Here is a 24,482-nt window from a genome sequence, read left to right as displayed (position 1 = left end):
AACAATACCAAAATCTAAGGTTCCCTGGAGATACCTTAAAACACCTTTTTCTACAACCCAATGGCTCTCAAGGGGTTTTGACATAAATTGTCTCAATGCACTAACTACATAAGCCAAATCTGGCCTAGTTGTAGTCAAGTAGATTAGACTCCCAACCAGTTGTCTATACAAAGTAGCATTTGCCTCCTTAGATCCATCATCATTATGAAGTTTTATATTCTGTTGTAAAGGTACTGCTGCAACTTTGCACTGATCCATTCTGAAATTTTCCAGTAAGCTCCTGACATACGTACTCTGTGATAGAAAAGTTTGTCCAGAATCCCTCGAGAAATCCAAACCCAAACAATAATGTATCTCTCCAATATCTCTCATCTCAAATACTTGTGACATCTGCTACTTGATTTCTTTAATGATATTATGAACATTCCCTGTAATAATTAGATCATCTACATATAAAGAAATCAAAACAATCCTTCCCTCTTTATCAAACACGGTATAAAGATTAGGGTCATTTTTTCTTCTTTTATAACCATGCTGCAGGAAAAATGAATCAATTTTGTCATACCATGACCTGGGTGCCTGTTTTAGTCCATACAACGCTTTCTTCAACCTGCAAACTAAATGTTCTTCACCCTGTTTGACAAACCCCTCAGGTTGCACTAAGTAGACTTCTTCTTTTAAGTCCCCATTTAAAAAATTAGATTTAACATCTAGCTGGTGAATCATCCAATGGTGTTTGGTAGCTAAAGCAATTATCATTCTGGTTGTGTTTAGTTCAGCTATAGGGGCAAATGTTTCATCATAATATATACTTTCTTGCTGCGAATACCCCTTTGCAACCAACCAAGATTTATATTTATCTATGCTCCTGTCTACTTTAAATTTAGGCTTATACAACCATTTTCATCCTATGGGTTGTTTGCCTTCAGGTAGTTTAACTAAATCCCAAGTTTTTTTTTTTAGGATTGACTCATATTCCTCTTCAATAGCAGCCCTCCATTTAGTATATTGACTTACTTCTTTATAACTAGAGGGTTCAACAATATTCACCATACTATTATAAAAGCATTTTCCCTATATCTTGCTAGAAACTAAACCTTCCTACCTGATCTCCTGAGAGGTGGGGTAGCTTCAAACCTTGTCTGATCATCATGTTGTGGACTTTACTTGACATCTTCCCCTTCATGCTTCTACTACTGTTGCTGCTCATTTCTGTCACCTGATTCATCACTTCCTTCTTCCACCAACAAGGGTGTGTGCCATTCTTCATTAGCACTCTCATGGCTTCCATCATTAACTTGCTCATGAAACACTACATATCTATTTGAAAAAACTTTATGAGTAGAGGGATTAAATAGTTTGTAAGCCTTAAATTCTGTATAATACCCAACAAAAATACATTTGATGGCCTTTGAATCTAGTTTCTTTCTATCTTCCTTTGGGACATGCACAAAGTCTTTACTACCAAAAACTATCAAATGCTTAACTACAGGCTTAAGCCAAATAAAACTTCAAAAGGAGTTTTGAAATCTAAAATTCTTGTTGGACTCCTATTCTTTAGATATACTGCAGTATTAATGGCTTCAGCCCAAAACCCATTACAAAAATTCATACCTTTTAACATATTGTGAGCACACTCCACAAGGGTTCTATTATTCATCTCTGCAACCCTGTTCTATTGAGGAGTGTGGGGTGCTGTAAACTATTTTTGTATCCCAGGATCTTTGCAGTATTTGAGGACACAAGATTTCTTGTACTCTCCCCCTTGATCCAAGCAGCGAATCCTGATGCATTTACCTGTATACTTTTCAAACATACTTCTGACCTCCTTGAAGTATTCCACAGTATTCAAAAGTGTGGTTCTTCTTCCTGAGGAAATACAACCAAGTAAATCTAGTACAGTCATCAATAAACAGTAAAAATAGTATGCACCACCTAATGACCTTGTATGCATAGGCCCACATAAATCTCTGTGTACTAGCTCGAGTCCTCCTTCTATTATCATTCACAAGAAATTCATCTCTGTGCATCTTTCCAAGTGCACATGCATCACAATCAATATCGACAAGCTTTAAAACAGGAAGACCTTCAACCATACCTCTTTTCTGTAATTGCGGCAGATCATTGAAATTAATATGGCTGAACCTCTGATGCCATAAGTCCATTGTAGTCATGGCAGATGATGTCAATTCCTAATGAGGTGCCCTTTTCACATTTAGCTTGTACAATCCTCCCACACGAATATCTGATGCAATAGGCTTCATACGATCCAACAAGTTTTTAATAACACAATATGATTTATAAAATTCTATCTTGAGATTCTGATAAGTTATCGTAGAGACAGAGATCAGATTCTTTTTTATCCCAGGTACATAAATTACATTATGAATATGTCTAATATTTCCATCAATAAAAACAACAGGAATATTACCATAACCTTCGATTTGGTACCCTCTATCATCACCAAGATAGATGTTTTCTCCACTGCTGGTCTCTTTAAAGTCTTCAAACCACTATCTATTCCTTGTCATGTGGATGGATGCACATGAGTCCACAAAACAGGTATCTACTTCATCATCCTTAGCCAAAAATGCAGAGTCAGATATGAATAGTTTGAGGTTCTCACTATGTTTCTCATCAGCAAAATGACCTGCATGTTGTTTACGTCTCTTCTGGCCTTCATCAGACTTCTTCTTCATGTAGTATATGGCTATATGGCTAGTTCTACCACATTAAAAACATTTGGTTGCAAAGTCATTTCTATTGAAAGACATACCTTGAGGTGGAGGCATATTTCTCTATGGGGTTGCACTCCTTTTCTGTGCTGCATTTGGCTTTATTCAGAAGGGCTTCTTCTTTGCCATTAAGGCCATATATGAACTCTGAGGTTTATGAGTCAGCCGCCATTCCTCCTCTTGCATGAGGATCCCTATCAATTCTTCAAACACGGGGGATTTTTCTCTTGCATTCAAGCCATTGATGAACATCTGATACTCGTGAGTCATACCATTCACGTAATCGTGACCAAATCTGTATCTGACACAACTTCATCGATGTCACCCAACTTGTTCTTGAGCTCCTTGATTCGTGAAATAAATGTTTCAATTGTCTCATTCTCCTCCATATTGATGGAGAGAATATTTATCTTCAAGAACAACAATCGATTGGTGTTCTTGACCTCATAGAGATACTTGAGCGTCTTCCATATTTCTAGTGCACTCTTGCAATCACAGATATGGGGAATAATGCAATACTTGACCAACAATTTTAGGAGAATTCTTGCCTTAGTCTCCCACTTATCACAGTCTAGGATTTTTGTTGTTGTTCCTCCTGCAAGCACGTTCAACTTCACCTCATCATTATTCACAATTTCCCATGCATTGTGTCCCTCAAGTACGGTTTGTAGCTTAAATTTCCAACCAAAATAATTGGATCCATCCAACTTGTTATTCTCATTGAGGTATGCTTTTTCTAACTGATTATTCATCTTGAATAAATAAAAAAAACTTCAACCCAGCAACTTAAAAAAAACAACCCCAGATCTTAAAAACTACTTCAAATGCCAAATTAAGTGAAAAATTCAATTAAAATTGAACCCAAATCCCTTTTTTAAGAGATTACTCCAAATTCCTTCTTTAAAAAAATATTCGCCCCCTTTATCAAATAATGAGCCCCTTTTCTTTCAATTAAACAATTAAATTAAAAAACAATTAATTTAAAAAACTGTAATTAAAATCTTAATTTAAAAGAACTTTTCTCTCCTCAATTCAACCTTCTTCACTGTCGGAAAGGTTCAATTTGGAGCAACATCACACCAAACTGAGAAGTGTTCCAAGTTCCAGTGTAACTACGCAAGGGGACAACCAATTGAATTGAAGCTCACGAGACCGTATTTTCCCTATTGAAGTCTTAAGTTCTTTTACAAGCTTCTTTAGCAACAATAATAATGTTGTTCAGGCCGAGGACGTCAGGGGTTCCGCGGAAAACCGTCGCGTTCAGGCGGGACAAAGCAAGGTCACCCTAATTACTTTCAGACTTCATGCTTCAACAGCGCTCAACCTCGCGGTTGCAGATCTCAGGCCTCTCACCATGCAAATCATGCGGGCTATAAATACAAAACTATCTTCCAAAGACACGAGTCCTCAAAATCCAGGGGAATGTGCTCACCATTCTTCCAGAACGCAGTGCCCAAGGTTCTCTCCTTAAAAATCCCGACCACAAATTGGCCTCAATCAGCCCGCACAACACTCCTCGTGCCAAGATTTTGTCGCACATTGGATCTCTTTAGACAGATATGGTTTGTGTGCACACAAATCTCGTTGCCGTTATCAGAGATTTCCCGCCTACAAATCAATATATGCAGCAGAGATATCGCGATCACCAGGAATACTTCCTTGATCGACACCGAGAGATCAAAAATCACTCCTTCAACACGTCCCCTCACATGCTTAGTTCCTACTTGAGCCTCTGCGTGCCCAACTTCTCAACGCTCTTGCATTCTCTCCACCCCTAGGCTGTGTTCTGGTTAAGCAGAGCACAGATCCTCCATTTTTTGTGCGAGAAAAAGTCAACCACAGTGATCAACTCTTCCCCTCTACTCCGCACAGAGCTCAGATCCTCCACAGACCAAGAAGCGATAGAAAATGGTGGCCTCCTGTGGCCTCCTCCACGACAAACTTGACGCACTTCGACTATGGTAGAGCCACGTCGTTCTTGAAAATAAAAACGCGTAAGTGTAGGACTATATCAACGTGACTATGGTGATGGATCCCACTGTAATCAGTGCCCAATTTCCATTCAAAACCGTGCCTCTCATATCTGCTTCCCAGGCACATAGATCTTCTTTCCAACCTTCACTATAACTCCTCCACTCAGGGTTATAGGCAGTCAACCCTTAGCTCAATTAAAGTTGAGTAGCTCACAGGTGTGGAACACCACCTGGACACTTCCTCTCTGCCATTACAATCATTACATGAGAAATATATAATTTACACACAATTAGGGAAGTTGAAACAACACCCTAGAAATCAGGAACAAATTCCTAATCTAAGGTTTGGTTGAACCACCACTCCATTAATACATTTCATCATTAATCTCAACAAAAGCTTGAGTTTAAGTTGTTTAATTTATAGAATTCCACCATCCCAAGGGATTTTCAGGGTGTTGAATCCATTTATACATTCAAAATAAAAAGTCAAAGTCTTGCTTAAAATTGTATTGGTGGATTATGGTTAAAAAGGTTATTTCGTATATAAAAATTATAGAAAACTTATATATATATATATATATTTCAAATAAAATTATAGAAAACTAAAGAAATTAATGATTCTATTGAGACTCCAAGATAAATATCGCACTATGGGATAAACACAATACTAAGACTTCAAGATAAGCATAGACTTATCCATAGTGGACCTTTGGAATTTTGAGAAAAAAATGGTTTCTATATTTAGTCACACCAGGTGATCCTACATTGTACACACTTAAGCATAAGCATGAACGTTGAAGCTTGAAGATTAAATGTTAAGACTCACACATGTCCACACTAATGGGTCATTGGTATTCTGTTTAAAACATTAACTATCTTTTTTTGTTTATGTAGGTGAAATAATTGTTTTTCATTTGATTTTTAGAGTTTTATGTAGTTTCTTTAGCATTGTTACAATGGTGATAGATTAGATATCATTTTGGGATTCAACTGCGTTAAGTAAGTCATTCACGTATGACCATTTCCATGATGATTTTTGAATAGTTCACTTAGCACTCATTGCATCGGGTGATGCTCACAGGGGTGAAGAAGTGGGATTGAAACTAGTGAAATGAATCACATAACATCAATCATCACTTCCGGGGCTTGCACCCGGTAACCAGGACTTCCCAGGAGGTCACCCATCCCAGAACTCCTCTGGCTCAAGCGCGCTTAACTGTGGAGTCTTCCCCACAATCAAGCCCACTTAGCTTGCTACGCCATTTGCAAAACCTTAGCAAGTATTGTGCCTCATGAACCATTCAAGTAAAGATCCCTTGACTCTTTTTTGAATTTAAGTATGGGGGTTTACGCAGTGCATTATATTAGATATCATTTTGGGATTCAACTGCATTAGGTAAGTCATTCACCTATGACCATGTCCATGAGAGGTAGTCGTAACTGACTAATTTCTCATGATTTTTGAATAGTTCACTTAGCACTCATTGCATCGGGTGATGCTCAATTTTCAATGGTGATAGATGTCAATTTTCATAAAATGGGTCTATTTATTAGTTTTATTAAAAAACAAATCTATTTTGTGGTTGGATATGGAAATCTCAAATATGTGGTTACCAAGACTGATGCTTTCGAAACTTTACACTTGAATGTAAACAAAACTGGGTTTGTGTCTTTTAGGTGATAACATCTCTGCAGGAAAGTTCTATTCTTCTTCCTTGTCAAATGTTAGACATTTAATCCTCGAGATTAGCTTTGCGTTATGGTCAGTGGTTATTAGAGTTCAAGAAAACTAGAAACTGAATCGACAATTTATTTATGTATTTATATGTACATTGTGTACATCATTCTTTGAGATCACTAATATGCAGTTGAATTTGGTTTCCAATTTGTTGTCTTACAATGGTATCAAAGCGGACGTTCGTTCGTTCTATTCATTGAAATGAGCCACTAGTTAGTGGCCATCTTGTGAGCTCTTTGTTTTTGTGTGTCATGGACGGTGTAAAGAGAGCAACGGTAGCACTAGATTGGAAGGGATTTCGAGACCTCCATGGTAATGATTGTACTCCTTAACGATTATCTCTAGATTGCGATTTCTCTCTACTTTTTGCATGAGTCAAGTTAAGTTGAGATCATTTAACTGAAAGTCTTGAGAGGTTTTCTTTGATTGATGGAAACCATTACAATTCCCAAATTCTCTGAATAAGCGATCTGTATGCAAGTGTGGATTATGGTATCTAACTTCTGCGTTGCATAAAAAGAGAAAGGTTTGTGGTTTCTTTGCTTAAGTCACACACTATAACGCTCATCCTTATTTCCTATGAATGATCAAGGAAAGATATGGTGATTGTTTTCCCAACTCTCGTGAGCATTTCTCTATGTGCTCCACTCTCACCATAAAAAAATAAATCCAAGTGGTTAACTTTATATTTATGAAGGAGTTAAATAACGGAAAACGTTTGGAGAGCTTGTGCATCTTTGAATTTAAAGGATAAATAGATAAGTGAGCGTTCTCCTTCTTTCTCAAACTTTGGTGCTCCTATTCATGTGTGATTTGATTATAACGCTGATTTTTATTTTTGTATTTGTTGGATTTTTGAGAATCTCATCGATGTGGTTGTTGGCAACTTAGGGTCGAGCAAACGAGGAGGTATTACATGTGGACACAGAAATTGTATGGCTCGAATGTAGGCCCAATATGATGCATGCGAGTTTGATAGTGCTAGATCAAGTCCCACGCTTGGTTTGATGAAAGTAGGTATGAGAATATGGCATGTAGTAGAGAACCATGCTTTGGGACAGCACAAAATATCTTGAATTATACTCAGAAGTATGACAACATTTTGAAAAGGAGTGCACGAAGGGATAATGATGGAGATATAACAAACCTAGCATTAATATGTCGAGAAGTCTCACAGGAAGGGGTCGCGTTCATCTCAAGAAATGAAGTGATGAGCCATTGTGATGGAACAAATACATTGTTGATTGTCACCAGATCCAACTTTAGTTCATGCCAATCCTGCTCTAAATTTTCTCACATCACCTCAGTTTAAAAGACACCGAACAAAAGAACTAGTTGTCGTTTCTGGGTCTTCTACTTGTTGGATAATGTCGAAACCACTACTAGAAAGGAAAATGTGTGGCGAGAAGGGTTCTTTGTAGAAGTAACTAAATGAGATTAAATCATTACTAATATTTACCACCGCAGTCTTCCACCCTGAATATGTCGATAGAGTTAAAAGTTGGTTGAGTGTTTTCTCAAGATTTTTCTACTAAAGGGTGACTTTTGCTTGAAGGGATATTTTTTAATTTAGGGAGATAACTCTGGTGGAGATTTTTTTGTCGGGCTTTTTTTTTTTCTTTTGTAAGAAGTTGCCAATTTTTAGATTTTCAAGATTAACCTTCTTTGCCAGATTGACGGCACATTGCACGGAAACCACCTTGAGATTGGGAGTTGCTGCATGAGTTGCTACCAATTGTTGTTGCCATAGTAAAGGAAGAAATAATGAATATATAGCGAATGAATTGCTCCAGTACCGATTCAACGATTGTGATTGGTGAGCGTATGACTAAAGAATTGTTGTAGAAGTAGAGTTGAGAAAGTTGTATTCATTTTATTATGTCCCTTATGTAGAAGTTGAATCCGCCATCCTAAAGAACAAAGAAAGTTTAAATGGAAGCTTTAATTTTTTCACCAACATAATGCCACGATATCTAAGAAGTTGACATCATGTTTTTGAATTTTGTTGAGCTTTGACTTTAGTTTAGTTAAGCTTGAATTATAGAATTTATGGGTATAAAAATCAAGAATTAGAAAATGACATTGTGGTTGGAAAAACGTATAGATTTACATTTAGTATATTAAAGGTTACAAGTTCAAACCCTTCTGGAGATAATTTTGGAAGCTGTTAAGAGGACATAATTTTGTTTGCAATAGTTTCACTTTTATCATAGCATTATTGATTTTACATTGTAAATGGGTGCATTTTCGTTGGTACACCCCTTTTTCAAAGTTTATAGGAAGCTGGAGAAAATGACAAAAGTCAATGTTTTTTAGAGTTATTAAGCAGTCTAATGGCATCTACAGTTCATAATAGTTTTGAAATCAACAAAGACATATTGTCTTACATTAAAAACTATATGAAAAATTCTCAAGAGATGATTGAATTTCTCCAAATAGAGTCACGGTTAAAGAGAGAAGAACTATAAATAAATAATTTTGAACTTGTTTTTTTCATAACAACATTTTATTTGAGCCAAATTTCCATCAACAGTCAAAGATGGATCAAACAATTTCAAGAGAAAATTTGTATGCAGTTGACAGTCCTGATGTGAAACTTGTTATAAGACCTTGAGAAGAAATTATGCATAGTAAAAACAGAACTGGTTTTGGAAATAAAAAGGATATCTTAGATGTATCTTTTCACATGCCCAATTTTTATAAACCTGTACAATTTCGTAGTGATGGATTTTTGAATGGTGTTTTTCCATAACAAATTGATCAATGCCAACATTGTGATAGAGTTGGACATGAGAAAGAGTAGTGTTTTGATATTCACTTGTATGAGCATTGTGGAAAGCACAATCACCATTCAAACAAATGTTCCAGAAAGAAGGCTACTGCAAGAGAGAAACTAAATTTTGGATGGATTGCTTCTTCGGATTGTTCAAGAATAGCCAAGAAGTTTTACAGGTCATACCAAATGATATGTTAGAGAGTATTGACTAGCCTTGCGACAATAAAGAGTAATTCATCTTCTCACCCTATATCTGACAAAGGGGGAATTGTTGATGGTCTTTTATAGGTTCGATGATTTGTGAAGCAAGCCCAAGTCAGAGATCCAAAAGTGAGCCTGAGCCATAACTTGTACCAGTTAGAGCCAAAGTTGTAGCCAAAAATACTTCAATTTTTGCTAAATGAGTTCTTTGTGAATGAGCACTTCCAGATTGAGAAATGTTTGAGGAACTACATTTATAGTTCTAGTGTTAGTGGTCACCTTAAAACCACATTTTTGAGTGTTCTGAGAATTGTTATGAATGTTCTAGAGTAGGTGTTTTTTGAGACCTTGAGTTCTCCCACATTGGTTTGTGGTCATCCTTAAAAACCATTTCTTAGAGAAATTCAACTCTTGGCTCAGATGCATTTTTGCATTTTGAGCTCTAAATCTTGGAATTTGATACATCCCTTCAGATTAAGGGGGGAATGTTAGACACCTAATGTTGGAGTTGTGATTTGGGTTATGGTGTGTTAATGTGATTAGTTGTTGAAGTTCAATAAACTTGGAAACTAAATCAAAGGTTTATTTATGTATTTATATGTAGATTGTTTACATCATTCTTTGAGATCATTTAATATACAATTGAATTTGGTTTCCATTCCGTATAAAAATATTATGGATTTTATTCAAAATCTATTATTGCATATTATTATTTCTTGCAATGTTAGAATCCTCCCAAATTCTTATTTAAAAGTGGCTTCAAACTTGTTTTATTATTTATAAGGTCTTCCTTATGTCCAACTCATCAAAGTGAAAGCCAACATTGTTTGTTCCTCTTCAAGGTACATTATAACTAATGAGGTTGATGAATCTATCTGAAATGTTTTCAAGAATGGTTTATAATAATTTGTAAAACATTTGAAATTACATAAATAGTGACTATACATAATTACACCAAATCATTGGCTAGTGTGCATTAGAAGTGAACATGGCTAGATATTTGTTCATATATATTCCCGCTCCTGACAATCATGTTGATAAGTTTTTGGATAAATGTTGTGTGCAGGTTTTATGATGGTTGAATATATTTGACATGTTCAAAGTAATATAAAAATATACATATGTGATATTACCTGGTTGATTATTATTTTATGGTCAACCCAAAATTAAAAAGTTTACTAACACAAAACAAAAAACTTATATTAACAAAAAAATGTTTTTACATTTACAACAAAAAAATAACAAAAGCATATAATACATGATATTTAAATGATGGGAAAAGATAGAAAACAAACATCATATGAAGGGAAATTTTAAAAAGAAACCCGTCATAAATAATTTACTTGACAAGTAGGAGGGTCTGTTAAATTTATACTTACATTGCTAGAGTTTTCCTTGGAAAAACCTAATAACATAATGAGAGAGAGAGAGGTTATATTTATTTTTCAATAATATTAAAAAAAAAACATTTGATTAGACCATAATGTCTTATCGCAACTTCTACACAATATAATGCCATGGTGGATAGTTTCCTCACATATTTTATGCCATAATTAATAGGTATGGTTATAATATTCATGCATGAGGGAAGCTTTCAATCATAAATAGAATATTTTAAAGTGAACTATGTGTATATTATGTAAATTGAGTGAAAAGAAAAAAATCTTATAGTTAAAACATTTTATTAGTGTTTTTCTCAAAAGCATCATGGATCCATCTTAACTCCAGATCTACCACTACCTGAGAGGAATCAAATCTCTGGAGGTGTAAACCTTTCTTAAGTTTCGCACTCAAAAAGAGCTTTGCATCTTGAGAGATTTGATCCCTCTCATGGCTTGGTAGATTCAAAGTTAATATAGATATATGCTCTCACAGGTGCAAACCAACATATTTTCATCTTAACTACCGATCTATTAAGAGCCTAAAGGGGTCAAAACTTTCAAGATGCAAACGTCTTTCTGTGTGCAAAGCTCGAGGAAAGGTTTTCACCTCTAGAGATTTGATTAAGTAAAAGAAAACACTAGAATAACTTATTTTAAATATAATAATATTTCTATTTTCACTCGTTTTTTTATAATTATTAGGTGGATGGTAGGGATTTAACCTCCATAGGATATTCTAGATTATTCATAGGATTATATACAAGTCAATGGTTGAAATTTATCTCCAAAGTAGTTATGCTATTTTTACCCTTTTAATTGAGTTGATTAACTATAAAAATGTCATATGAACAAGTTCATATGGAGTGAATTATGCTTTTTTAGGCATGTGGTATTGATGAGGCATGGTATTGACCCAATGTATCACAATAAAACATATTACAAATTAAGAATTTCTGTGGTAAAGTGGAGGTAAATATCCATGATTAAGAATCTTGTTCCATTTTTTAAAAATGTATATATGTCTAACTTATATATTAATTATTTTAATAATAATGATAATAATAATAATAAAGTTAAACATTAACTGATTCTATGATTTTTTAATTTTAGCAAGATGAGATGTCTCATGAAATAAGTGATTTGATGCTTATTATGTATTGGTTCCTATTTGTGTTTATGAGCCATTTACTTTACATGGCCGCCCTAGTATATACATAGTTGACTTTGGAATATTTCTATTATGATTGAAATTCTCCACTTAAAATATTAATACATGCCCCCTTCATATTTGGAACTAGAAAACATCTCTCTCTATACACACACACATTGAATTATTTTTGTTAGTAATATTTTTTTGTTATTTTTGTTATTAAAATATTACATGTCAATTTCATATTTTTTAAAATGTTATATGTCAACATCATATTTGTTTTTAAATTTATATATGTTTAACTTATATATTAATTATTTTTATAATCAATCACAATCATAATAATAATAATAATAATAATAATAAATAAAATAAAATTATATTTAATTATATTTTATGATATTTTATGATTTTTTAATTTTTAGCAAGATGAGATGTATCATGGAGTAAGTGTTTTAATGCTTATTATTGATATTGGCATTTACCAACCATTTATTTATATGGTTGCGCTGATATATACATAGTTGATTTTAGAATATTTTATTTATGATTGACATTTGTAGGTTTTAACCCCGTACAGAAATTACCTCCATACGAATTCTAAATCACAGAAAAATAAGCAATGCGAGAGCATAACACATAAAACACATATACACAGAGATTTTCCCCTGGATCCCAAAACCGGGACTACCAGCTTGATTTTTCATTATATTCCTTTCAATGTTACAATACATATTTAAACATTCCGAAGCATCCAATACCATGGACCGAAAACCATCGCGTCCAAAACTAAGGACCGAAAATCATAGTTAGGTTCGCCCAACCTAATATAGGGTCCAAAATTTTTTTTCCGGGGGCACTGCCCCGAACCCCGTAGAGGAGGGCTACTCGCCCCCCTCTGTTATCACTCAGGTTGTCCCCAGGTTGGAGTAAGGGATACAGCCAAGGTAACCACAAACCAACTTTGGACTGCAGGTTCTAGCCCACCTGCAATCAGAGAGGGCTCTCTCTTTGGGATTTAGCTTTGTTGAAAATGATCTTAGGCTAGCTATTGAGTTCAGGGGTTTTTTGTTCTGATTTTGGTGGGAAAATTGATGTTTCAGGTAGAGAGGCAGAGCATAGTCTGAAAATTTCAAACCATTGGGTGTGGAGTCGAGGAGGAGGACTGCTGGTGTGTTTTCTTGGTCACCATAGGGAAAATGGAGCAAGATAGCTGCGCATGAAACAATGTTTCAGGTTTAAATGATGGAAAGAATGCTAAGTAACGAGAGGCAGTTAAGAATCTCTCAATCAGCTTAACAGATGGAGGTAACAGAGCTCTATCTAGGGGCAATGAAGAATCCCTAGATAATTGGAAAAACATAGGTGAATCGGGGTAACTATGAGCCAGAAGGAATTCATATTCATGACCAATTCATTTAGAGGAAAACATAAAGAAACAACAGAAATTGAGCATAGAGTGTATTTAAACAAATTCTAAGCTATTCTTTCTTTCTGCTATCTAGATAGTGGTGAACAATAAAACAGAGGTAAGATGCACTTATTGTTTCAGGCTGCAGCACAAGAATTCCATCTTCATATCTTCAAAACATTCATTTACAACAGGCAGTTTTCTCTCCAAGCTTTCAGCAATCTTTGGTTATAGAAAAAACTCAGGTATACAATGCGAGTCTCTAGTGAAAATTCTCAATTGACCAACCCTTGAAACAATGTAGAGAGCGGTATATATAAGGAAAAACTCTCTACAACTGCTTTTATTACAACTTGACCTAATCAGGTCCTAAAGAATAATTAATTTGACCTAATCCTATCATAAATAAATGCGTGAAAATATCTCGGGCTGCGCTGAGGGCTGTCGTATCAAAACTGAGTAAACGATGTTTTCCTCGGTGGCTTGGTGCAGTGTTTTTTGAAATAAATGTGTATGGGTTTTTACTTCTTTGCTGTCTGCCTGCATTTAAAGCTTTAACTATGATTTGAGGGCAAGGATGGGCTTACGCCTCTTGATTTGACTTTCTAGGGGGTTCATCAATGTTCAGGTGCTTCGAGCCCCTAAAAAATCTTGGCTAATACTCTTTGGCTCTTCTTCTCCATCTGATACTCTTTGACAAATGAATTGGGTCACTTTTCTCCTTTGCTGTGGGTCTAATCACAAATTAATGGCCGTTGTTCGGCCTCTATTTCCTTTAGAACTGTCTTCTACTCCTTTCGGCAAGCTTCGCGAAGAAAAATGGGTCATTCGGCGCCTTTCGGGCTTGTTGGGGGCTGCGTAATGAAAAGATTCCCTAAATATTCCCCATTAAGGCCTAATTTATCCAGCGATGCGCAATTTGCTCTAAATCGCGCATCAAAAACTGCCTCAGAAACTAATTCCGGGGCTCCGGAGTGCGATTTTCGCCCTTCGCGCTAAAATTGCTGATGACATCAGCATGACGGACTTCGTACGACGGATGATGTCAACAATGACATCAGCATGATGACATGGCGGGATGACGTCAGCACGTACGGAGGTGACGTGGTAGTACGGCAAGGAACACAGTGGCAGGACACGTGCCAGGGTGACTCGGTGGTACAGTGGTAGGAGGCCATGCAGGCGGATGATGTGGCAGGTGACGTGGGGCTTACGTCACAGGGGGAGGGCGGTAAGTGGTTTCTGGGCGCACCGCCTTTGGACAGAGGTGGTTTCAGGGGAGGGGGCTCCGCCACAGCCCAGGAGGTGACGCGTGGCGGGAGTACGGCGGCAATACCGCCCATCTCTCAGACGCTAACCTTCAGGCGTGTTGGGGGACAGGAAGGCCCACCCACCGTAGATCTATGGGGCGGCCGATCTAACGGTTGGCGGCGAAGGGATAAGGGGCGGGGATTCCGTGAAATATTCGGATTTAAATAAAGCGCGGCGGGGGTTTAGACTTAGGTTTTGTGGGTTTGGGGGGTTAATAACGGGCGGCTTAATATATTTACATTCGGGACTTTAGCATAAGGGGTAAAACATGGGTTTTTGAGGGTTTATGAGTGGGGTTTTAACGATTTATGCACAAAAACTTAGGATAAGGGCGGAAATGTGGGTTTTTGAGGGTTTTAGGGCTAGGGGAGAGGTTGTTAGCATGACCAGGTGTCATCTAACTCCTGCTATGACACAGATGGGTTAGAAATAGCCCCAGATGGACCATTTTTCCCTGACTTTAACAGAAATATGGCTATATTGCCAAGGAGGGGATATTTACATGGGGGAGTTTTATATACATAGTTTTAGTAAGGGAAAGGGAAAAATGATAGGGAGTTATATACTAGAGTTAGTAGTTAATGTGGAGATGATAAGCAGGTGCTAACATAAGGGACCTTAGGCTGTTTTTTGGGGAAAGTGACTCATAAATGAGAATCAAAGAATCCTTGAGTGAAGCAAATCTTCACTAAGACAAATGACATGGAGAATGATGAAACTAAGAGGAATCAAGTAGATCTTGACCTCTTTGGGGAAATTAGTAAGTGACTTGGGGAATTAGAAGAAGGGGGAGTTAGTGATGTCCAGCTTGAGATCCTCCAGATGAAAACTGCCTGATAACTGTGATCTAAAATGATAAAACACTTTGTAACAAAAAATTGATCATAAATCATCATTCTGCAACCTCACAGCTACCTACCCAGCCTACTCACCTAACATTTTTTCTTCTTTTGATTTGGGTGCACTTAGACTTGCAGACCCATCTTTACAATTTTTCTTTTGAATGTTTCCTATCTAAATCTACACTTATTTCTTCCAGGGCCTAGATTAAGCAGTTGGGTTCCTTTGATTCTCTACCTATCTACAAATCTTCCAAGATTAAACTGTTTGGACAGATGCATTCTCTATATTCTAAAACAGGAAATTGAAACCTAGGGAGACCAAGATTAGACTGTTTGGACCTCCCTTTAAAAACTCTTCAAAACTGGAACAACTCATCAAAATTGGAAAACAACAGTGCTATTTGGACTAAGCACACTTCATGGTATCCTGTGGAAATATGGAACACTGCAGCCTGCAAAGTATGACATATTTGGCATGTAAAAATGTCAATCATGAAAAATGAAACCCTGTTGCAACAGGAGGCTAACAGTGGCTCCACTTGGGGATGGCTTTTCCTTGTGAAAAGCCAAGAACAGCAGGTCAGACTGCCTTGATCTTCTATGGTTGCTGTAGACTGGGAACATTTGTTCTGGCTGCTAAAAATGTAAAACTTTGAACTATGAACAACCTCCTCCTCAACTGAATTACTGTGAACTGTGCAGCATCGCCTGCTTTCTTCTGCATGCTTGATAATTATGTACAATGCTGCTGGAGCACTGCCTTTTAAATCATGGGTCTAAACTGATGTATTTGCCTTGTTTCTTGCTTTGGGCAAGTATGCTGATATGAACTGAAAATACTCCTCTGTTTCGATACTTTTGACTGCACACAGTTCTTCTCTACCATGAATTGCTTGTAGTGTGATATTTCTCTTCTTCCTGTTTTGCTGAAATTGGTGTAGAGACATAGTTTTTAGAACTAGACTACTTGCATCGGCTGTATCTTTACAATTTACTACTGCTCCTTAAACAATTGGCCTGTTTATAAATAAAAAACAGAGTGCTGATATATACAAATAAGACTGTACAAAGATATATACAGGGCTGCATTGTTTTCTTTAAAAGGGATCATGGTAATGTTTCAGCATACAGCCATTGACAGGGCCTTCTTCAGCAATGACGTCCTCTATAGATCTGAGAAAATAAGTGTTATTTCCCTGAACAACAGAAACAACAAATGGACCTCTCCATAAAAAATCAAACTTTGCATGTTTTCCCTTGTCTTCTCTTCTTGAGTCCCATCTTAGAACTTTGTCACCAACGTTGAAATCCTCAGCCTTAGCTCTCTTATCAAACATATTTTTTAGCTTTTCTTGCAAAATTTGACCTCTGTCATAAACTTGTTCTCTGGTTTGCTGAAGATGAATGGTCTGATTGATTCTTCTTTGAATGTCATTTGGTTCAGCCTGAATCTCTTGTAACAGCTTGATAGTAGGAATGCCCAGGGATGAAGGAAATCTGGCCTCCATGCCATATACTAGCTCATAAGGACTCATCCCAATGGATCTCTTGCTCGAGAGTCTGTCTGCCCATAGGGCGTTCACCAGCTTTTTGTGCCAGTTCTTCTTGTTTTCTTCCAGCACTTTCTTTATGATGTTGATGAGGCTTTTGTTAGATGATTCGGCCAAGCCATTGCCTTGAGGGTAATAGGCTGTAGAGTGGCCCAAGGTAATATGAAATCTGTGGCAGAAATTGATCATTTTTTTGGACTTAAAGGCAGCGGCATTGTCAGTGATGATTTTCTCAGGGCAGCCAAATCTAGAAAGGATATTGCACTCAAGGAATTGGATAATGATGGTGTCATTGGCTTGTCTGCAGGGAATGGCTTCAACCCACTTGGTGAAATAGTCAGTGGTTGTTAGGATCCATTTGTGCTGGCCTAAGGAAGAGGGATGGATTTCTCCAATGAAGTCAAGACCCCATTGTTGAAAAGGTTGTTCGGTTGAGATGGGTTTCAGGGGCAGGGGTAACAGCTTTCTCTTGCCCTAAAAAATTTGGCATTTGTGACATGACATGGCAAACTTCTTTACATCTGCAAAAAGAGAGGGCCAATAGAAACCAGCCCTTAAAATTTTATCAGCGGTGGACTTCCAGTATAGATGTCCTCCACAGTCACCTGCATGGAATTCTTTCATGACATTGTTAGTTTCATTCATGGTTAAACAATTAAGCAATATACCTTCATGATTTATCCAAAATAATGCACCATGTATAACACAAAACTTTAAAGCCTTCATTTTCAAAAATCTTTTCTTGGTCCTGGACAATCCTGGGGGAGCACACAGGTTTAACAATACAAAGCAAATATCAGTGTACCAAGGGCATTGCAGAAATATTTCACTGATCTGCGGAGTCGCTAGCTCCGATTCCTTGTCTAGTTGGTTAATGTCTAAGGCTTGAAAATTTGTTTCGGACATCAGTTTGGCTAAACCTTGTCCCTTTATCAGCTTGGTTGGTTTTATTTCTATGTCATGCTCAAGGATGCTTGCAATCCACTTGCCTCTTTTTCCTTCTAATCCTTCTTGTGTCAATATGTCTTTTACAGCAGCGTGTGGGACATAGGCAATCACATGTGAATATAAAATGTACACTCTGAAATCCTTGATGGCCTTAACAAGTGCGTAAGCCTGCTTTTCCATGATTGGGTACTTCAAAGGGGTGTCTCTTAAGGCTCGGCTGAAAAAAGCGATTGGCTTTTCAGCTCCTTGTTCATCCTTTTGCAAAAGGACAGCGGCTATTGTGTGATCAGATGCAAACGAAAATATGATAAAATCTTTCTCAAACTGCGGGCTGGTGAGTACAAGGGTTTGGGTTAATGCAGCTTTGATACTTTCAAATGCTTGCTTGGTTTCCAGGGACCATCTTACCTTGGCATCCTTCTTTAACATGTTGCTTAACAATCTTATCAGTTCAGCTAGATTTGGAATAAATCTTCTTAAGAAGTTAATCTTTCCAAGGAATGCTTGCAGCTCTTTTATGTTTCTTGGATATGGGATTTGGAGGATGGCTTGGATTCTTTCAGGGTCAATTCTGATCCCATCTTTTGATATGATGTGGCCAAGTAACTTGCCTTCTTCAAGGCCAAAGAGAGACTTTTTGGGGTTCAAGGAAATGCCATATTTCCTACATGTCATGAATATTTGCCTGAGGTGCTTGAGGTGTTCTTCATCAGATTTTGAGAATGGGGTTAAGTCATCAAGGTAAACAACTAGGAAATCGTGTATTTCTTTAGCGAATGCAATATCCATTGCTCGTTGAAAAGTTGCACCAGCGTTTTTAAGACCGAATGGCATCTTTACATACTTGAATGTTCCCCAGGGTGTGGTAAAAGTTGTTTTGTCTTGGTCGTCCGGGTGAACAAGTATTTGGTTGAAACCTGAAAAACCATCTAGCAAAGAGATTCTAGATGACCCCACTACTCTCTGCAAGATGTGGTCCATTTTAGGCAAAGGGTAATGGTCTTTTAGGGAGACTTGGTTTAAATTTCTGAGATCTACACAAAGTCTGATTTCACCTGTCTTTTTTCTTGTAGGAACAAGATTGGATACCCATTCAGAAAATCTGATGGGTGCTATGATGCCTGCTTCAAACATCCTCTTTACTTCCTTCTCAATCGGTGGAAGAAGCATAGGGTTAATTCTTCTAAGTTTCTGTTTGAAGGGTTTCTGGTTTGGTTTTAAGGGGATTGTGTGTTGGATCACCGAGGTGTCATAGGATTTCAAATCCTCATAGCTCCAAGAAAATACATCTTGGAACTCTTTGAACAAGTCAATGTAATTGGGCTTTTGATCAGGTGGTAAATTTTTGGACAGTTTGATCATTTTTGGATTCTCTTTCGTCCCTACGTTGTGTTCCTCTATATTAGTGTTTATGGGTTGCAATTTAGGCTTTCTGGGAACGTCATTGGCGTCAAACATGTCTTCTAATGGGGTTAGGCTAGCAGGCAGAAAGTTATCCTTTAAGTCAATGATCTCTGCCTCTGCTTTGGCAATGTCTTCCAAATGCATTTGTTTCAGCTGTTCTATGTTTTCTTTGTCAAAAACAGTCGGGTTCAGGATTTGCTTGGCTGTTGCAGCTGTTATAGCTTGCTGATCTTCATTTGTTTGTTGTTCCGGATCTGTCATAGTATCCAAGTCAATGTTGATATTGGAAAACTCATGCTCAAGAGCGAGGAAATTATTAATCTGGGTATCATTTTCGAACACTTGCCAATCCTTAACGTTATTTGGGACAGCGGGCCTATGTTTTATTTCAGCTGTGAAGTGATGGTTTGGGTCAAAAGGAAGCTTGCATGTACTAGCAAAGGTGGCTAGGTTGTGTGCATGAATGTTATGTTCTCTTGAAATTTTGGCCAGCTTGAATTCAGTGAATGCATTGAGTATATTAGTGGCATCAGTCCTATAGGCTCTCATTCTGTTGTCATTGGTTACAAAATTACCTTTCATCTGTTGTATGATTAAATCAGAGTCTCCTAAAATAGACACTTTTGCAGCTCCTAGAGCTTTGAGCAATTTAAGGCCTAGCAGCAGAGCCTCATATTCTGCCATGTTATTTGTGCATTTAAAATTTAGTCTGTAGGTGTGACCTTCTGCATGGTTGTTATATGTATTGTGAATCCAGACACCTGCCCCTGCTCCTAACTTGTTAACAGAGCCATCAAACTCTAAATACCATGTGATTTCTTGCTCAAGGTTAGCACTAAGAGTTTGAGTCATTATAGGATTGGGCAGATTTAAAGTTTCTGTTTGGGGAAGTTTTTCTAACATGCTGGTTGTGTTAACTGTTGTGACAGTTTCACTAGTGTGTGCAACTGATTCTTCATTGATGTGTGCTTGTTGTTCTAGAGCCAACGGCTCATTCTTGGTTGGAGAATTTGTGTCGTCATTAAACAAAATAAAGGAATCCATATCAGAATGGATTGAGTAAATGGGAAAATTTTCTGGCTTGCTCTCACTACTTACCACATATTTCATGAGCGTTTCTCTATACAGTCTCTTTGGTTGCCCAAAGACTGAAATGGTGGCATAGGAAAGGTCTAATTGAAGGGATCCTTGAAGCTTTTCTCCCCATGATCTTGATAGGAGCATACCGTATTTTGGTGGAATGTCGGCAACCACTACATCCATGAGGATGGTCTTATTTGGATATTGAACTAAGGAGACACACAAGTCTTTGATGAGGCCTAGACATTTCACTTGACTTGAGTCAAATGAGTACAAGTCTTTGTAAGGTCTTGTAATGTCAAGGTTCAGTTTTTCCATAACTGCTTTGGGCATTAGATTGTGTGATGCCCCTGAGTCAAACATAGCATTGTGCAAAACTTTGTCATGTATATGCAAACTGACATAAAAGGGTGGGACAGGTCCATGTGTTGACTTTCCATTAACTTCTGGGCCAAACAACAGTTCAGGGGAATCATCCAAAACATTTACATCGTCCTTGTTTTCTGGAATTTGAAGTGACCTTTGAATTTGTTGCCTATATACATTGTGTTTGGCAAGTTCTGAGAGGGGAATGGATATTTTCAACTTAGCTATTTCTGCCTCTAAATTAAATGGCTTTTCCAATGGTGTCTTGTTGTTGATAAAAGCAGTTTTTTCCTTTTCATTTAAATTATCTATGATTTGCTCTTGTTTATCAGCATTATGAGGACTGATAGCTTGCGGTTTTTTAGTTTTAGGAAAGTTTTTTGGAACACTGTTCGAGCTCTCTTTCGAGGGAGAAGGTGGTAAAGGCTGATCTTTAGAAGGCTGTATTTCTGTTATGTCTTCTACAGTCACTTGATGCGGGTTTGGAACATTTGTATCAGCTGGTTCTATTATGCCAGCCTTGCCCTTGGTCTTGTTGGGCTGTTTTCCATCCTTTGATTTACTAGGTTCCGAAATGTCAATGATCCTAGTTCTCAGCTTATATTGTTTGTGTACTTCATACACAGTAGTATCATAACCTTGTTTAAAATCAAAAGACTCGCCAGACTTAGTTTGAAACTCATTGTAATCGAGTTCATTTTGGTCTTCTTGGGACAGGACAGTTTGGTGCTCACCCTTTAGATCCATCAGGTTCATGTGAGTGTCCTCTATGGGTTCACTAGAAGTAGATCCTTCAACATAGTTATCTTGAAAAGGGGGTCTTATGTCATGGTCTTGGTTAGACCTACCAGCATTTGTGTTCTGCGTTTTCCTAAAATTTGGATTCCTTATGGTATTGGACTGTTGTCCTTCCCATGATGCTTTTCTCTCAACATTTTCTACTCTTTCTCCTAGCCTTTGTAGGCCATTGATAATAGCATCAAGCTTTTGATCAAAGGCTGAGGGTTCTTCCTTAAAGGTGGTTCTTCTTTCCATTCTAGCTCTGTTTCTCTTGGCAATTAAGTTAGCTTCTACGGTCACAGCAACATTTTGTGCGTCTGCAAGGGTCTGAGGAGCTCTTTCTTTTAACTGGTATGCCATATCAGGGTCAAAACCATCCGGAAATTTGTACAAGGCCAGATCAGGGGGAGGCCTTAGGTTCTGAGGTATTGCATTATATACATTATTGAATCTTGCACAGTACTCCAAAACAGTCTCTTGAGGACCTCTTTTAATTGTATCATATTCTGCTAGTATGTGCAAGGGATCTTTCTTTTTCTCCCATCTGTTGGTAAAGGATTGGTACAACTCATCTGGGGTGGTTATGGAGTTAGCATCAAGTGATCTGAACCAAGTTCTTGCATCACCTGTTAAGCTCTGAACAAAAATTCTCATTCTCACGCTATCATCATCTATTTTGTAGTTTTCAAAATAGTCTTGCATCTTTTTGGTATGCTGAATGGCAGTAAAAGGGCCAGTACTATCAAAATATGTGATTTTAGATTGGTACTCTTGAGGTAAAGCCCCAGCATTAGCAGTTAATTGCAGGGGTGCATATCTATTAGCCATATTGGTAGGGATAAGTGGAACAATGGGGATAAATGGAACAACTGGATCAACGGGGATCACAGGAGTAACTGGAACACTGGAAACAATAGTAGTGGTAGTATGTGTAGTGAATGAAGGTGTGGAAGGAGGAGTTCGAGGTGTAGATGTTGAACTAGGGGAAACAGGGGCTGAACGAAACAAAACCTTGATAGGAGTCGGAATACAGCTAGGGTAAGCTATTTCAGGAGTTTTATCAGCGAAATTTTCTTGTCTTTCTTGCTTCCTGAGGATTTTCGAGATTATGTTAGGGTTTTCAAAAACAGCTGGAGGGTCGGGATCTGGATTTGACCGTGTATATCGTGGATTCTTCTTGGGAGCCAGCTTCCAAATTGTTTTTTGGGTATTTTTATGGGAATATTTTTGTAATTAACAAGGGACAGATCAGATTTTGGAATGGTTGTGTATATCTTAAAACTAGCATGAAGATTGACTGAAACAACTTTTATTTACTTATGCTAATGTAAAACAGAAACAGTTTCAAAGGCTTCCTGGCTGACCTTCAGGCTTCATTTGTAGTTTTAAGGAATATACAGCAATTAGAAAATCGACCTTTTTACAGGGGGTTTTTACAACCATCTTTGTGAAATTAACTGAGGATGTCCCCAGTGGAGTCGCCATTATGTTATCACTCAGATTGTCCCCAGGTTGGAGTAGGGGATATGGCCGAGGTAACCACAAACCAACTTTGGACTGCAGGTTCTAGCCCACCTGCAATCAGAGAGGGCTCTCTCTTTGGGATTTAGCTTTGTTGAAAATGATCTTAGGCTAGCTAGTGAGTTCAGGGGTTTTTTGTTCTGATTTTGGTGGGAAAATTGATGTTTCAGGTAGAGAGGCAGAGCATAGTCTGAAAATTTCAAACCATTGGGCGTGGAGTCGAGGAGGAGGACTGCTGGTGTGTTTTCTTGGTCACCATAGGGAAAATGGAGCAAGATAGCTGCGCATGAAACAATGTTTCAGGTTTAAATGATGGAAAGAATGATAAGTAACGAGAGGCAGTTAATAATCTCTCAATCAGCTTAACAGATGGAGGTAACAGAGCTCTATCTAGGGGCAGTGAAGAATCCCTAGATAATTGGCAAAACACAGGTGAATCGGGGTAAATATGAGCCAGAAGGAATTCATATTCTGTTATATACCTAGGGGGGATAATATGGGGTACCAAGGGAGGTACCCAAGGTAATAATGTAATAATGGGATGGGCCATAGTAATAAATAAGGTGGTTAACCCATGTCATGTAAGGGACCACAAGTAGTTAATAATAATGTAATGGGCCCATGGTATTAGTTGATGGTATGAGGAAACCATGGTAATGATGCATGGTATTGTATGTATGAGGCCTATATAGAGGCTAGAGACTCCACATGAAGATGAAGAGAAGTATTCTTGTATGAACAAGCATATGGCTTGTGGAGTGTTCTCCTTCCTTAAGGAGTGAATGTATGGTGTTGCCCTACCTTAAGGGTTTGATCAATAAAGAAGCATTTCATCTTATCTTGGGTTTATTTGAATTATCTTGTATTTTCATATCAGATCTATAATATTTCTGGGTTAGATCTACAACAATTGGTATCAGAGCACTTTCTTGGGCAAACCGTGGAGAATTTTTTTTTTTAATTTTTTGCAGGGATTTTTGGGTGGCGAATTTGAAGATCAGATCTGTATGTTTTGGTTCAAGATCTGCAGAATCTAATTGCAGATCTGTATTCCTTGTGAAAAAATAGCCGATTTCAAAAAAAAAATCGATTGAATTGGAGTCCGGATGAAGGAGATATCGCTGATCTAAAAATCAGTGGGGTTGCAGAGAATTTTTAGGGCCAGCGAATTTGCGGCGCAGATCTGGACGTCCTGGTGCCAGATCTATAAGATCTAACTATAGATCTGGAATCCTTGTGACAAAACACCTGATTTCAAAAAAAAATCAGGCGAATCGGAGTCCGAATGAGGAAGATATCGCTGATTTAAAATCA

This window comes from Pinus tabuliformis, chromosome 4_2 (genome assembly GCF_031772625.1).
Source record: "Pinus tabuliformis cultivar Carrire ecotype Pingquan chromosome 4_2, CPIR1, whole genome shotgun sequence".
NCBI classification, from domain to species: domain Eukaryota; kingdom Viridiplantae; phylum Streptophyta; class Pinopsida; order Pinales; family Pinaceae; genus Pinus; species Pinus tabuliformis.
Note: the sequence above shows the minus strand (reverse complement) of the source record.